The sequence below is a fragment of the Salmo salar genome, chromosome 01, assembly GCF_965601325.2.
Source record: "Salmo salar chromosome 01, fSalSal1, whole genome shotgun sequence".
NCBI classification, from domain to species: Eukaryota; Metazoa; Chordata; class Actinopteri; order Salmoniformes; family Salmonidae; genus Salmo; species Salmo salar.
In genome coordinates this window covers 14,488,536-14,501,272 of record NC_138291.1, presented here as the reverse complement: position 1 = coordinate 14,501,272, position 12,737 = coordinate 14,488,536, and the positions used below count along the sequence as shown (strand labels likewise).

Genomic DNA, 12,737 nt, shown 5'->3' with positions numbered 1-12,737 from the left:
ATAGATGACCAGCAGGGTCAAATAATAATAATCCCTCCAGCCATTACCACAAACCCATCCTCCCCAATTAAGGTGTCACCAACCTCCTGTGATCACAATATATAAAATTGCAACATGCAGCAATCCACGGTATCCAAGGCACAGTCATAGAAATATAATGATTATATTTCTATGGGCAGAGTAATATCCTCTCATCTGCCTTATAGCAGCCTATAGGCAGATCTCACGATCCGCTGCCGTGTTAACCCCAACTCTTAAACTAACCCTTACATCCTTTCAAATAATGCTCTCTGCATCACAGTAGTAATTATATTTCTATTGTAGGCTACTTTTTTATTTATTTGTTATAGATATGGAAAACATGGGTTCATGGTAGGTCTATCAAAATATGTGCCACCAATACAGGCTGCAGCAAGTGGGCATATCGCACATATCGATTAAGTTCTGGGTCCATATATGTTAAGAGAAGAGATCAGAACCGGAACGAAGAGCTCCACTCTCTCTCTTTGCAAGTTACGGGCAAGTCTATGGGTCAAATGTCTCCTCCCCTTTTGAAATATGCTAACACCTGCGAAATTGTGATTTGTCCAATGCACCAGAACTAATGCTGCTTGTTATTTCACGCATCCTGATATATCATGACAGATCTATGGTACCATTTATGTTTATGTAGTCTGTCCATGAGATATTACACATCTCGCTAACCTTAGTAACAGTCCAGAAACTCCCATGATCCCATAGGAAATATGGCATTTTTTTAAATGCTGCAGAGTTTAAGTTAAGAACGTTGGTAGCCTATCCAGAGACCAGAAAGCTGAACAGATAAACACATATTTGATTCGCAGGAGGGGGGGAATTACATTTAATCAAATAATACATTTCCAATGATTTACCACACGTAAGGGCGAGGTGCCGCTAATAATTATTTATTTCACTTAATTAACATTCTGTCATAAAGAGCACATGTTCAACATAACAACAAACATATTTCCCCATCTCAAGTGGTTAAATTACAAAAAATGACTATAAAAGTGACAATAAAGTGACAGGGTTGACCGTAAAAGGGTTGACTGTAACAGGGTTGATGATTCATCTTATATCAGCCGTTACTCCCCTTGTGACAAGGGGACTGGAAGCTTGTTGTGTGCAACAGGTAGGGGAAATTGAATGCAAGCTTAACAACAATATTTGAACCATATTAAAATGAGAGTTCAGTTCCGGTAACAGTGTTGACCTTAAACCTGAGGGGACAAATGTAAATAAATCACTGATCACATTAAACCAATATGAATCTTCAGAAAAAAACTTTTTCAAAGCAACAACATTTCTAGGGCTTTACAATGATGGTGAAAACTTAAACTAGGTTAAGTGTGGGTTAAAATCATCCAATAAGTTTACATGTCAAAATGGGGATCTTCTGAGAAAACAACTCATTTATTTGAAGTAAAACACATTACTTTTGGAATTGTATCATGGTTTAGTAAGATCGTAGATGTATGTGATCTAACTGTTAAATGTAACGTTTTATCAAAATGTACACCCAATGTCAGAGGGACATGATTGTCACTCTATTTCTGGAACAACCCAACTGTAGGCTTACAACAGGATTTTCACTGACAATCAAATCAAATCTTATTTGTTACATGCGCCGAATACAACAAGTGTAGACCTTACAGTGTAATGCTTACTTACAAGCCCTTAACCAACAATGCAGTTTTAACTTGTTTTTCTTAAGTAAAAAATAGATAACAAAAAAATTGAAAAGAAAAGTAACAAATAATTCAACAGCAGCAGTAAAATAAGGTAATTGTGGTAATATGTACATGTAGGTAGAGTTAAAGTGACTATGCAAAGATAATAAACAGAGAGTAGCAGCAGTATAAAAGAGGGGCCTGGATAGCTCTTTGATTACCTGATCAGGAGTCTTATGGGTTGAGGGTAGAAGCTGTTAAGCCTTTTGGACCTAGACTTGGCGGTCTGGTACTGCTTGCCATGTGGTAGCTGAGAGAACAGTCTATGACACCGCCCGGTATAGAGGTCCAGGATGCCAGGAAGCTTGGCCCCAGTGGTGTACTGGGCTGTACGCACTACCCTCTGTAGTGCAGTGATGCAACCAGTCAGGATGCTCTTGATGGTGCAGCTGTAGAACCTTTTGACGATCCGAGGACCGATGCCAAATCTTTTCCGTCTCCTGAGGGGGAATAGGCTTTGTCGTGCCCTCTTCACGACTGTCTTAGTGTGTTTGGACCATGATAGTTTGTTGGTGATGTGAACACCAAGGAACTTGAAGCTCTCAACCTGCTCCACTACTGCCCTGTCAATGAGACCATATGTACCAAAGTGTGAAAGACTGGGAGCTGTAGACTGGCACAGTAAACAAGTACATTTTAGTACAATAGTTGGGTTGTTCCACCAATTAGGTCCCTTTTGAGTAGGGGGAAAACAACATTTTAACATTCTGCGCATGTTCAATTTAATAAAAAATTTATAAAATAAAAACTTTTTCCACATCTCAAGAGGTTAAATAAAAAAATTACTATAGTAAGTGCCTATTAAGTGCCAAATAAAGTAACAGAGTTGACCCTAACACTTTATCTTAAATCAGCCATAAATCCTCTCATGACAGAGGGAATGGAAGCTGGTCATGTGCAAGAGGGAGGGACAATTGAATGCTAGCTTCATAAACAATGTTTTATTGTTAAAACAATTCTAGCCTGTCGATCTATAGGTAATAGGGTTGACGTGTTATGCTCAACCTGCTCAGTTTTCCACAACAAAACACCAGAAAATTGCCAAAAAGTGTAGAACAGGCTCACCTAAGCATTTCTCTATGACTGGCCATGCCTTCCTCCTGGCTACTCCAACCCCACTAACAGCTCCGCCCCCCCTGCAGCTACTCACCCGAGCATCCTCAGCTTCTCCTTCACCCAAATCCAGATAGCAGATGTTCTGATAGAGCTGCAAAACCCGGACCCGTACCAATCACCTGGGCTAGACAATCTGGACCCTCTCTTTCTAAAACTATCCGCCGCCATTGTTGCAACCCCTATTACCAGCCTGTTCAACCTCTCTTTCGTATCGTCTGAGATCCCTAAAGATTGGAAAGCTGCGGCGTTCAAAGGGGGTGACATTCTAGACCCAAACTGCTATAGACCTATATCTATCCTGCCCTGCCTCTCTAAAGTCTTCGAAAGCCAAGTTAATAAACAGATCACTGACCATTTCGAATCCCACTGTACCTTCACCGCTGTGCAATCCGGTTTCCGAGCCGGTCACGGGTGCACCTCAGCCACGCTCAAGGTATTAAACAATATCACAACCCCCATTGATAAAAGACAGTACTGTGCAACCGTCTTCATCGACCTTGCCAAGGCTTTCAACTCTGTCAATCACCGTATTCTTATCGGCAGACTCAATAGCATTGGTTTCTCTAATGACTGCCTCGCCTGGTTCACCAACTACTTTGCAGACAGAGTTCAGTGTGTCAAATCGGAGGGCCTGTTGTCCGGACCTCTGGCAGTCTCTATGGGGGTACCACGGGGTTAAATTCTCGGGCTGACTCTTTTGTCTGTATATATCAATGATGTCGCTCTTGCTGCGGGTGATTCCCTGATCCACCTCTAAGCAGACGGCACCAATTCTGTATACTTCTGGCCCTTCCTTGGACACTGTGCTAACTAACCTCCAAACGAGCTTCAATGCCATACAACACTCCTTCCGTGGCCTCCAACTGCTCTTAAATGCTAGTAAAACCAAATGCATGCTTTTCAACCGATCGATGCCCGCCTTCGCCTGTCCGACTATCATCACCACCCTGGACGGTTCTGACCTAGAATATGTGGACAACTAATAATACCTAGGTGTCTGGCTAGATTGTAAACTCTCCTTCCAGACTCATATTAAGCATCTTCAATCCAAAATCAAATCTAGAATCGGCTTTCTATTTCGCAACAAAGCCTCCTTCACTCATGCCGCCAAACTTACCCTAGTAAAACTGACTATTCTACCGATCCTCGACTTAGGTGATGTCATCTACAAAATAGCTTCCAATACTCTACTCAGCAAACTGGATGCAGTCTATCACAGTGCCATCCGTTTTGTTACCAAATCACCTTATACCACCCACCACTGCGACCTGTATGCTCTAGTCAGCTGGCCTTCGCTACATATTCGTCGCCAGACCCACTGGCTCCAGGTCATCGATAAGTCTATGCTAGGTAAAGTTCCGCCTTATCTCAGCTCACTGGTCACGATAACAACACCCACCCGTAGCACATGTTCCAGCAGGTATATCTCACTGATCATCCTCAAAGCCAACACCTCATTTGGTCGCCTTTCCTTCCAGTTCTCTGCTGCCAGTGACTGGAACGAATTGCAAAAATCGCTGAAGCTGGAGACTATATTTCCCTCACAAACTTTAAACATCGTGTCACGTCCTGACCAGTAAAGGGGTCATTTTGTTATTGTAGTTGGTCAGGACGTGGCAGGGTGTGTTTGTTTTGTGTTGTTGGGTTTTTGGGGTACTGTTCTATGTCATCTATTTCTATGTGGTTATCTAGTTGTTCTATTTCTATGTTCAGGGTTTTGGTTTGGCCTTCAATTGGAGGCAGCTGTTCTTCGTTGTCTCTAATTGGAGGCCATATTTAAGTAGGGGTTTTCAGCTTGTGTTTTGTGGGTGGTTGTCTCCGTGTATAGTCAGTGTACCTTACAGGACTGTTTTCGGCGGTCTTTTGTTCAGTGTTCATTTTCTTTCAATAAAACAAGAAGATGATTCACATACCCGCTGCAGTTTGGTTCACTCCATACGACGAATGTGACGCATCGACTGTCTGAGCAGCTAACCAATCGCTGCAGCTGTACATAGTCCATCTGTAAATAGCCCACCCAATCTACCTACCACATCTCCATACTGTTTTTATTTACTTTTCTGCTCTTTTGCACACCAGTATCTCTACTTGCACATTATCATCTGCTCATTTATCACTCCAGTGTTAATCTGCTAAATTGTAATTCTTCGCTACTATGGCCTACTTATTGCATACAGTGGGGCAAAAAAGTATTTAGTCAGACACCAATTGTGCAAGTTCCCCCACTTAAAAAGATGAGAGAGGCCTGTAATTTTCATCATAGGTACACTTCAACTATGACAGACAACATGGGAGAAAAAAAATCCAGAAAATCACATTGTAGGATTTTTTATGAATTTATTTGCAAATTATGAAAAAGAACATAGAAAAAGAACATAGAACGCCCACCCAATGTAACACCCTGGCCTAACCAAAATAAAGAACAAAAAACCCCTCTCTCTGGCCAGGGCGTTACAGTACCCCCCCCCCCCCCCCAAGGTGCGGACTCTGGCCGCAAAACCTGACACTGAAGGGGAGGGTCTGGGTGGGCCTTCTTACGGCGGCGGCTCAGGTGCGGGATGTGGCCTCTGCCCCACCCTTGGCGTCGCCCTCTTAGGTGGTGCACCTGGCCGCGCCGAAGGTCTGGTGGGCGACCCTGACTTCGCCCGGCTGGCGGGCGGTGATGGCAGATCCGGACAGGCGGGCCACTCTGGCAGATCCGGACCAGCGGGCCACTCTGGCAGCTCCGGACCGGCGGGCCACTCTGGCAGCTCCGGACAGGCGGGCCACTCTGGCAGCTCCGGACAGGCGGGCCACTCTGGCAGCTCCGGATAGGCGGGCCACTCTGGCAGCTCCGGACAGGCGGGCCACTCTGGCAGCTCCGGACAGGCGGGCCACTCCGGACAGGCGGCCACTCCGGACAGGCGGGCCACTCTGGCAGCTCCGGACAGGCGGGCCACTCTGGAGGCCTAGTCCTGGGAGGTGGCACAGGACGGACCAGGATGGGGAGACCCACTGGAGGCCTGGTCCGAAGAGGAGGCACAGGCTTAACCAGGATGGGGAGACCCACTGGAGGCCTGGTCCGTGGAGCAGGCACAGGACAGACCAGGATGGGGAGACCCACTGGAGGCCTGGTCCGAGGAGGAGGCATAGGCTTAACCAGGATGGGGAGACCCACTGGAGGCCTGGTCCGTGGAGCAGGCACAGGACAGACCAGGATGGGGAGACCCACTGGTGGCCTGGTCCTAGGAGGAGGCACAGGACTGACCAGGATGGGAAGACTTGCAGGAGGCCTGGTTCTGGGCGTAGGCACAGGACGTGCAGGGCTGGGAAGACATGCGGGAGGCCTGTTTCTGGGCGTAGGCACAGGACATGCAGGGCTGGGAAGACATGCAGGAGGCCTGTTTCTGGGCGCAGGCACAGTCTTCAACAGACGGCCAGCACGCACCTCAGGACGAGTATGGAGAACTGACTCAGGTGACATCAATTCACTGACACGCTCCGTAGGGCGAATGCCGTGCCTTATGCACCAAACCAGCAGGTCTCTCATCTCTCTCTCCTCCAATCTCCCCATCAACTCCTTCACTGTCTCTGCTTTCCACCCTTCGCTCACCTCCAACGTAAACCCGACTGGCTCTGGTTCCGACCTCGGCACCGCCGACTGTCCCGTGTGCCCCCCCCAAAAAAAATATTGGGGCTGCCTCTCGTGCCTGTTGCGCTCTCTCTCCTCATACCATCGCTTCTCCGCTCTCGCCGCTTCGATCTCCCACTGCGGGAGGCGATACTCCCCAGCCTGAGTCCATGGTCCCTCTCCGTCCAGTATTTGTTCCCACGTCCATGAGTCCATCATTCTGCTCTCCTGGTGCTGCTCCTTCCTCCGCTGATTGGTCCTTTTGTGGTGGGTAATTCTGTAACGACTGTCATGAGAGAGAGTGGACCAAAACGCAGCGGAGTTAGTGTTCATCATATTTAATTAAGCAAGAACACTATACAAAAACAAAACAAGGAAACTGACAGCCAAACAGTCCTGTCAGGTGAAACACAGTGACAGAAACAATTACCCACAAAACCCCAACGGAAAAACATGCACTTATGTGTGACAACAACGAACTTCAGCTGTGCCTGATTGGGAGCCACACATGGCCCAAAACAAAGAAATACAAAAACATAGAAAAATAACATAGAACGCCCACCCAATGTAACACCCTGGCCTAACCAAAATAAAGAACAAAAAACCCCTCTCTATGGCCAGGGCGTTACACAATGTCACAATGAAATTAAATGCCATTCTTGCAAGCTCTAACCCCAACAATGACAGAATGTTAAAACGTTGTTTTCAATAACAGTGTAATACTAAAAATAACAAGGTAGAACAAAAACACACAAGATATAAAAATAATAAATAAGAAGAACACGATAAAGTAAGTAAGCATACTATATACAGGGTCAGTCAGTTTCAGTACCATATTTACAATGTTCAGGAATACTAGAGTGATAAAGATAGATACACTATATATACAAAAGTATGTGGACACCCCTTCAAATGAGTGGATTCGGCTATTTTAGCCACACCCGTTGCTGACAGGTGTATAAAATCGAGCAATGACATTCTAGACGATTCTGTGCTTCCAACTTTGTGGCAACAGTTTTGTGAAGGCCCTTTCCTGTTTTAACATGGCAATGCCACCGTGCACAAAGCGAGGTCCATACAGAAATGGTTTGTCGAGATCGGTGTGGAAGAACTTGACTGGCCTGCACAGAGCCCTGACCTCAACCCCATCAAATACCTTTGGCATGAATTGGAACGCCAACTGCAAGCCAAGCCTAATCACCCAACATCAGTGCCAGACCTCCCTAATGCTCGTGGCTTAATGGGGGACCAACCGACGAGCAGGTGTCCACATACATTTGGTCATGAAGTGTATGTCACTTTATATTTTATGATGACTTTTTTGGGTGGCGGTACCCCCTAAACCCACTGGGCGCTGTACAGGGCACAAAACAACCACTCAGAGTTTAACAGGTTAAGAAGAGATGCTGGACTGTTCTGGAGTGGCCATCGAAGAGTCTAGGTCTGAATCACATCCATAACCTATGGCGAGATCTGAAAACAGCATTTGGGGTAGGGAACCCCTAAAATATTGAAGAGCAGTTTGTGGCTGAAAAGTGGGTCAAATTGTCAGTAGAAAGATGCAGCAAGGTCATTGGTGGCTGTTTGTCTGCAGGTCTCTTGGCTAAAGGCTGTGCAACCAAGTACTAGCTCTGGGGTGCCAATAATTTTGTCCATGCAATTTGTCTTAAAAATGTAAACTCAGTTTAGACATTTTTTATTGGTTCTGAATTTTTTTTTCTTTTTCTAATTATTTAAGAAGAAATGGGGAAACTTTATTCATCAAATATCCTCAGAAAACCCACATAGCAAAGAATCCCACACAAGTAGGCTACTCATCCAGGGACAATTTATATCTCATTAGTGGTCGCCATATTCATTTATACAGTAGGATCACTTACTGAGGCAATTCAGACTAAGTACCTTAGCTCAAGGATACCATCTGGGAATGGAACCGCTATATCCTCTTCAACACTCCGATGTTCTGCTAAGGTGGAAATGTTTTGGAAACGGACTTTCCAGTGATAATGTATCCAATCATGTCTCCGAGCTATTGGGGAACATTAAGCATCCAGGAAGAGTGATAGCACGCATGAATTTGATGGCAAGCATGAATTCAGTGATGGCAGTTATGTCATACAGAGGCAGAGGTCAAAAAAGCAAAATGTTTTGTTGCTTACTGGACTCAGATATAGCGACCTCACACAGCAACATTATTTGGGGCATTGCAAAAGTACGATAATGTAGGCACTCACTATGGTAAGTGGCTCTGGATAAGATCATCTGCTAAATTACAAGAATGTAAAAATGTAAATGACGGTGACCTGAAGGGAGAAGTGTGCAATTGTGGCACGCAATTCGGGGTGCTCCTGCATGTGGGCATTACTGCATATGCAGGAACCCCTTTTTATACTTCGTCCCTGCCTGTTTGGCACTGTTAAGGACGGCAAGGGCAGGTGTTCATGAAAGAACCAATGGGATGTTCGAGGGGGGGGGGGGGGGGGGGGGAATAAGTATTTGGATACTTTCAAAAGATGAGACGAAATGTGTTGTGATGGATAAATGATGATTGAACCATTCAGAAGGTGTGTGCCCACATTTATAGCCTGATATATGTTGGTTGCCCTTTCATTATTTTTGGTAGCATACCATAGGCTATAACCTATTTTTATGTGTTTTTTTAAGGATAGTTTCATTTTATCATACCGAGGCTATGATAGGCTGTCATATTATCAAATAACATGTTGGTCATTAATAGGGACCAGCTTCCATTTTAATGCTTTTGTTTTGCTTCTTCATCTTCTTCATCTAATCTTTGAATGCATTATGGCATTGCAAGAGGAACATTTTAAATAATAACCTCTACAAAAGTAGCTTCTTGAGTTTAATGAGAGATATCAGGACACCAGGTACAGGTGCTGCAGGTGTTGCAAAGTCTATAATTGAAAAACAAGGGATGCATGCCCCAAACATAAACTTTAAGACTATAACAAGTCAAAACAACAGTATGTTCAATATGTGCAAATGAAAAATAGTTGAGGAAAGGTCAAATAACACCCAGCACAAAGATTTCATATTTATCAATGGGAGTGAGTGAGCAGTAGAATAACGGACAACAGGATGAAGGGTGATGGCCTTGTATGACTGATCCCTTTAGCACAGGAATGGCTGAGTCACATGCCAGTCACTTATGGACACAATGCTCCACAGAGTATGTGGCACAATATTACCATTATTGTTATCCCACAGACAGGTTTTGATTGATTTCCAAACTGAAACTATTTTGGTGTATAACTCAGCTCAGCCGCTACCTTGACAAAGCGATAGTTTAAGCCACAGTATGTGATGACAGCACAGGTAGGCTATTTCTAGTCAGCTGGGTGGTTAAACTTGAAGAGCCAGTAGTTGAAATGACAAAGTTATAGAAAGACACCATTAAATTATTTGAAGAACCACTGATTGCATGTGACGGATATAAATACTTAATTTGAAAAGGAAATTGCTGAACATGAAACTATTTGAATATTGTTCATATTAGGCTTCCTTCTCTCAATGGAAGCACACACATCAGGCTAGACATTAACATTAGAGATATTTACATTTAGAAATGCTTATAATTGCCTTTCCAATGAAAAACTGTGACAGAGCCGTCCCTGTGTTGTGGTTTGAGCAGGGATGCCCATGGAAGTAATGAAAAGAATGCTTTTTGTATTTCATCCCATATACATTGTATGTCTATTGTTCAAGCATGACAAAGCCATAATACCATTTGCATAAGTAATGTGATCTGCAGCCATTTAAATAAGCCAGACTCTAGATATGTTTGTCAATTGAATTTTCTTTTCATCATTTTTTTTGTATCAACAGCTGTTTGGAAGTGTCACAGACTGAAATCGGTCCTTTTTATCATGGCCTCAATGAAACCCCAATTTGCCTCCGTATGCAAAACATCCAGCTACTCCCTAGTAGGCAATAATAAAGTCTTGAATGTTCCCTATGCCCCTAAATTGAATTTAGGGGCAAAAGGATTACATTTAGAGCTTCATTGACTTGACATTGATGTCATGGGGCTGCAATGACACAGTTAGAATACTATGCTGAGCATAACAGCCTCCAATATGACCGTGAATCACTGATTCCCTGATCACTTCTGCCACCATGTGGAGAAGTGATCTACTCTTCGAGAAAATTTGTAATTTTGAATACAAATAACGAAAACCTGTATCATGTTATAATATACTCTAATCCATTTTTTGTCACACAAAAATAATAAACCAAAAATTATGTTTTTTTCCCCCTTCGCAGTGTCCCCAAATATAAGGGAAAGCACAGTAGGGAAAGCATGGTAGGGAAAGTATGGAAGGGAAAGCATGGTAGTAAGAGAGAGAAAAGGATCTGGATTAGGGACACAGACAACCGTAATGGAGAACGAGGAGTATGGTAGATAGTTTTGGAGCCTAAGAGTTGAAATCAACTGCATGTCAGGATCAGAAGGCTCCTTCAAAATGGAACCAGAGACTGATATGGTGTTGGTAGTGATCTTTCTCAGCATTGTCACCCTGATCACTGCCTTAATGAACAGTGCAGTCATATTGACAATCATTAACACAAAAAAACTCCACCTGCCGCCAACTACCTGATTTGCTCTCTGGCTGTCACTGATTTCCTGGTGGCCATCTTGGTGATGCCCATAGCGTCCTCTACATCGCCACAAAGAAGTGGCTGCTGGGATGTGTCATCTGTGAGGCATGGCTGAGCGTGGACATGACCTGCTGCACCGGCTCCATCCTGCATCTGTGTGCCATCGCACTGGACCGCCACTGGGCCATCACCAACGCCCAGGAGTACGCCTGCAAGAGAACCCCGCGCCACGTCGCCATCATGGTTACCATCGCGTGGACCATCTCTGTCCTCATTTCAGTGCCGCCTCTGTTACGGAGGCACAGCAGGGATGACAACTTCGGCAATTATACCAAGTGTCTCATCGACAATGACCACATCGGCTACACCATCTACTCCACCTTCGGGGCCTTCTACATCCCAATGGCCATCATCCTCATCCTCTACTACCGGATCTTCATCGCAGCCCGGACCTTGTACCACAAACGGAGCTCCTCGGGAGCCCAATGTAAGAGGAGAGCCAGCAGCCACAACTGCCTCAGTAGCTGCCGTGTCACACCAACGTCTCTCTGTGTGTCTGAGCAGTCTGCCTCGGACCCCGTGCTAAACACAGAGCTAAATATACTCAACGGCCCCAACCTGCATAAGTCAGACAGTGGGGGACTGGGGGGGACCTGTGATGAGAGGACCCAGATCTGTGCCTCCAGAGAGAGGAAGGCTGCCCATACACTGGGCCTCATCCCGTGGGCTTTTATCCTATGCTGGCTGGCTTTCTTTGTTAAGGAGTTACTGGTGGGCCTCCGGGTGTTTCATGCCTCAGCACAGGTATCAGACTTTCTCACGTGGCTGGGATATGTTAACTCACTCATCAACCCCCTGCTCTACACCAGCTTCAATGAGGACTTCAAGCAGGCCTTTAAGAAATGTATGTAACGAGTGCAAATAGGACTGCTTTCTTGGATATGTCTGGGTTGATTGTTGATTGGCTGTAAACAATATATTAAAGAAGCCATATGTTTTAATACATGAAGAATACACTTTCTTTTGGAATAAAAGCTGGTTTCATTCTAACTGAGACAATTGTATTGTTCCTTCATCCAGAAGAGTTCTAAACAGATAATTTACAATAAGTACATACAGTGCATTTAGTTGACAATATGTTAATAAAAACATAAGTAATAAAATACTAAAAGCAATTAGTCTTAATGCTTTACAGTAGCTTATAGAATTAACATTTTGAATCCAAGAATACAATTACTGAGTGGAGTAAAGTTATGAGTCATGACATTGTTGCTGAGCTAAAAAGAGCCTTTAATGCTCAGAGATTTCATGTGCCATCCTCCATGCTTATTGAGTTACATCTGCCAGGGCCTAGTGTCCAACGCAACCAAGGCCGGGAGACTTAAAAACACAGGTAAATGGAAAGATGAAGCGATACTACCGCAACTTAAAGGGGCAATCTGCAATTTAAACACTAACAAAGCCACACCCCACCACTGTTTCGGTAAACAGCTAAAGGATAGTGCTGGAGAAATGTAACAACTCAAATTCATAAACAGCAACAGATGCAAGGACTGACCATACATGATCAACATTATAGTTTTATCTATGTTTTTAGGCCATAAAGTGTTAACAAACAATGGAGTATAACAAGCTTATAT

The 12,737-nt window shown here is 44.3% G+C and overlaps 1 pseudogene; it reads left to right on the top strand.

Moving 5' to 3' along the window:
* Positions 1-10,961: 10,961 nt before the first annotated feature.
* Positions 10,962-12,009, top strand: LOC106561660 (5-hydroxytryptamine receptor 1E-like; annotated as a pseudogene).
* The last annotated feature ends 728 nt before the right edge of the window (positions 12,010-12,737 follow it).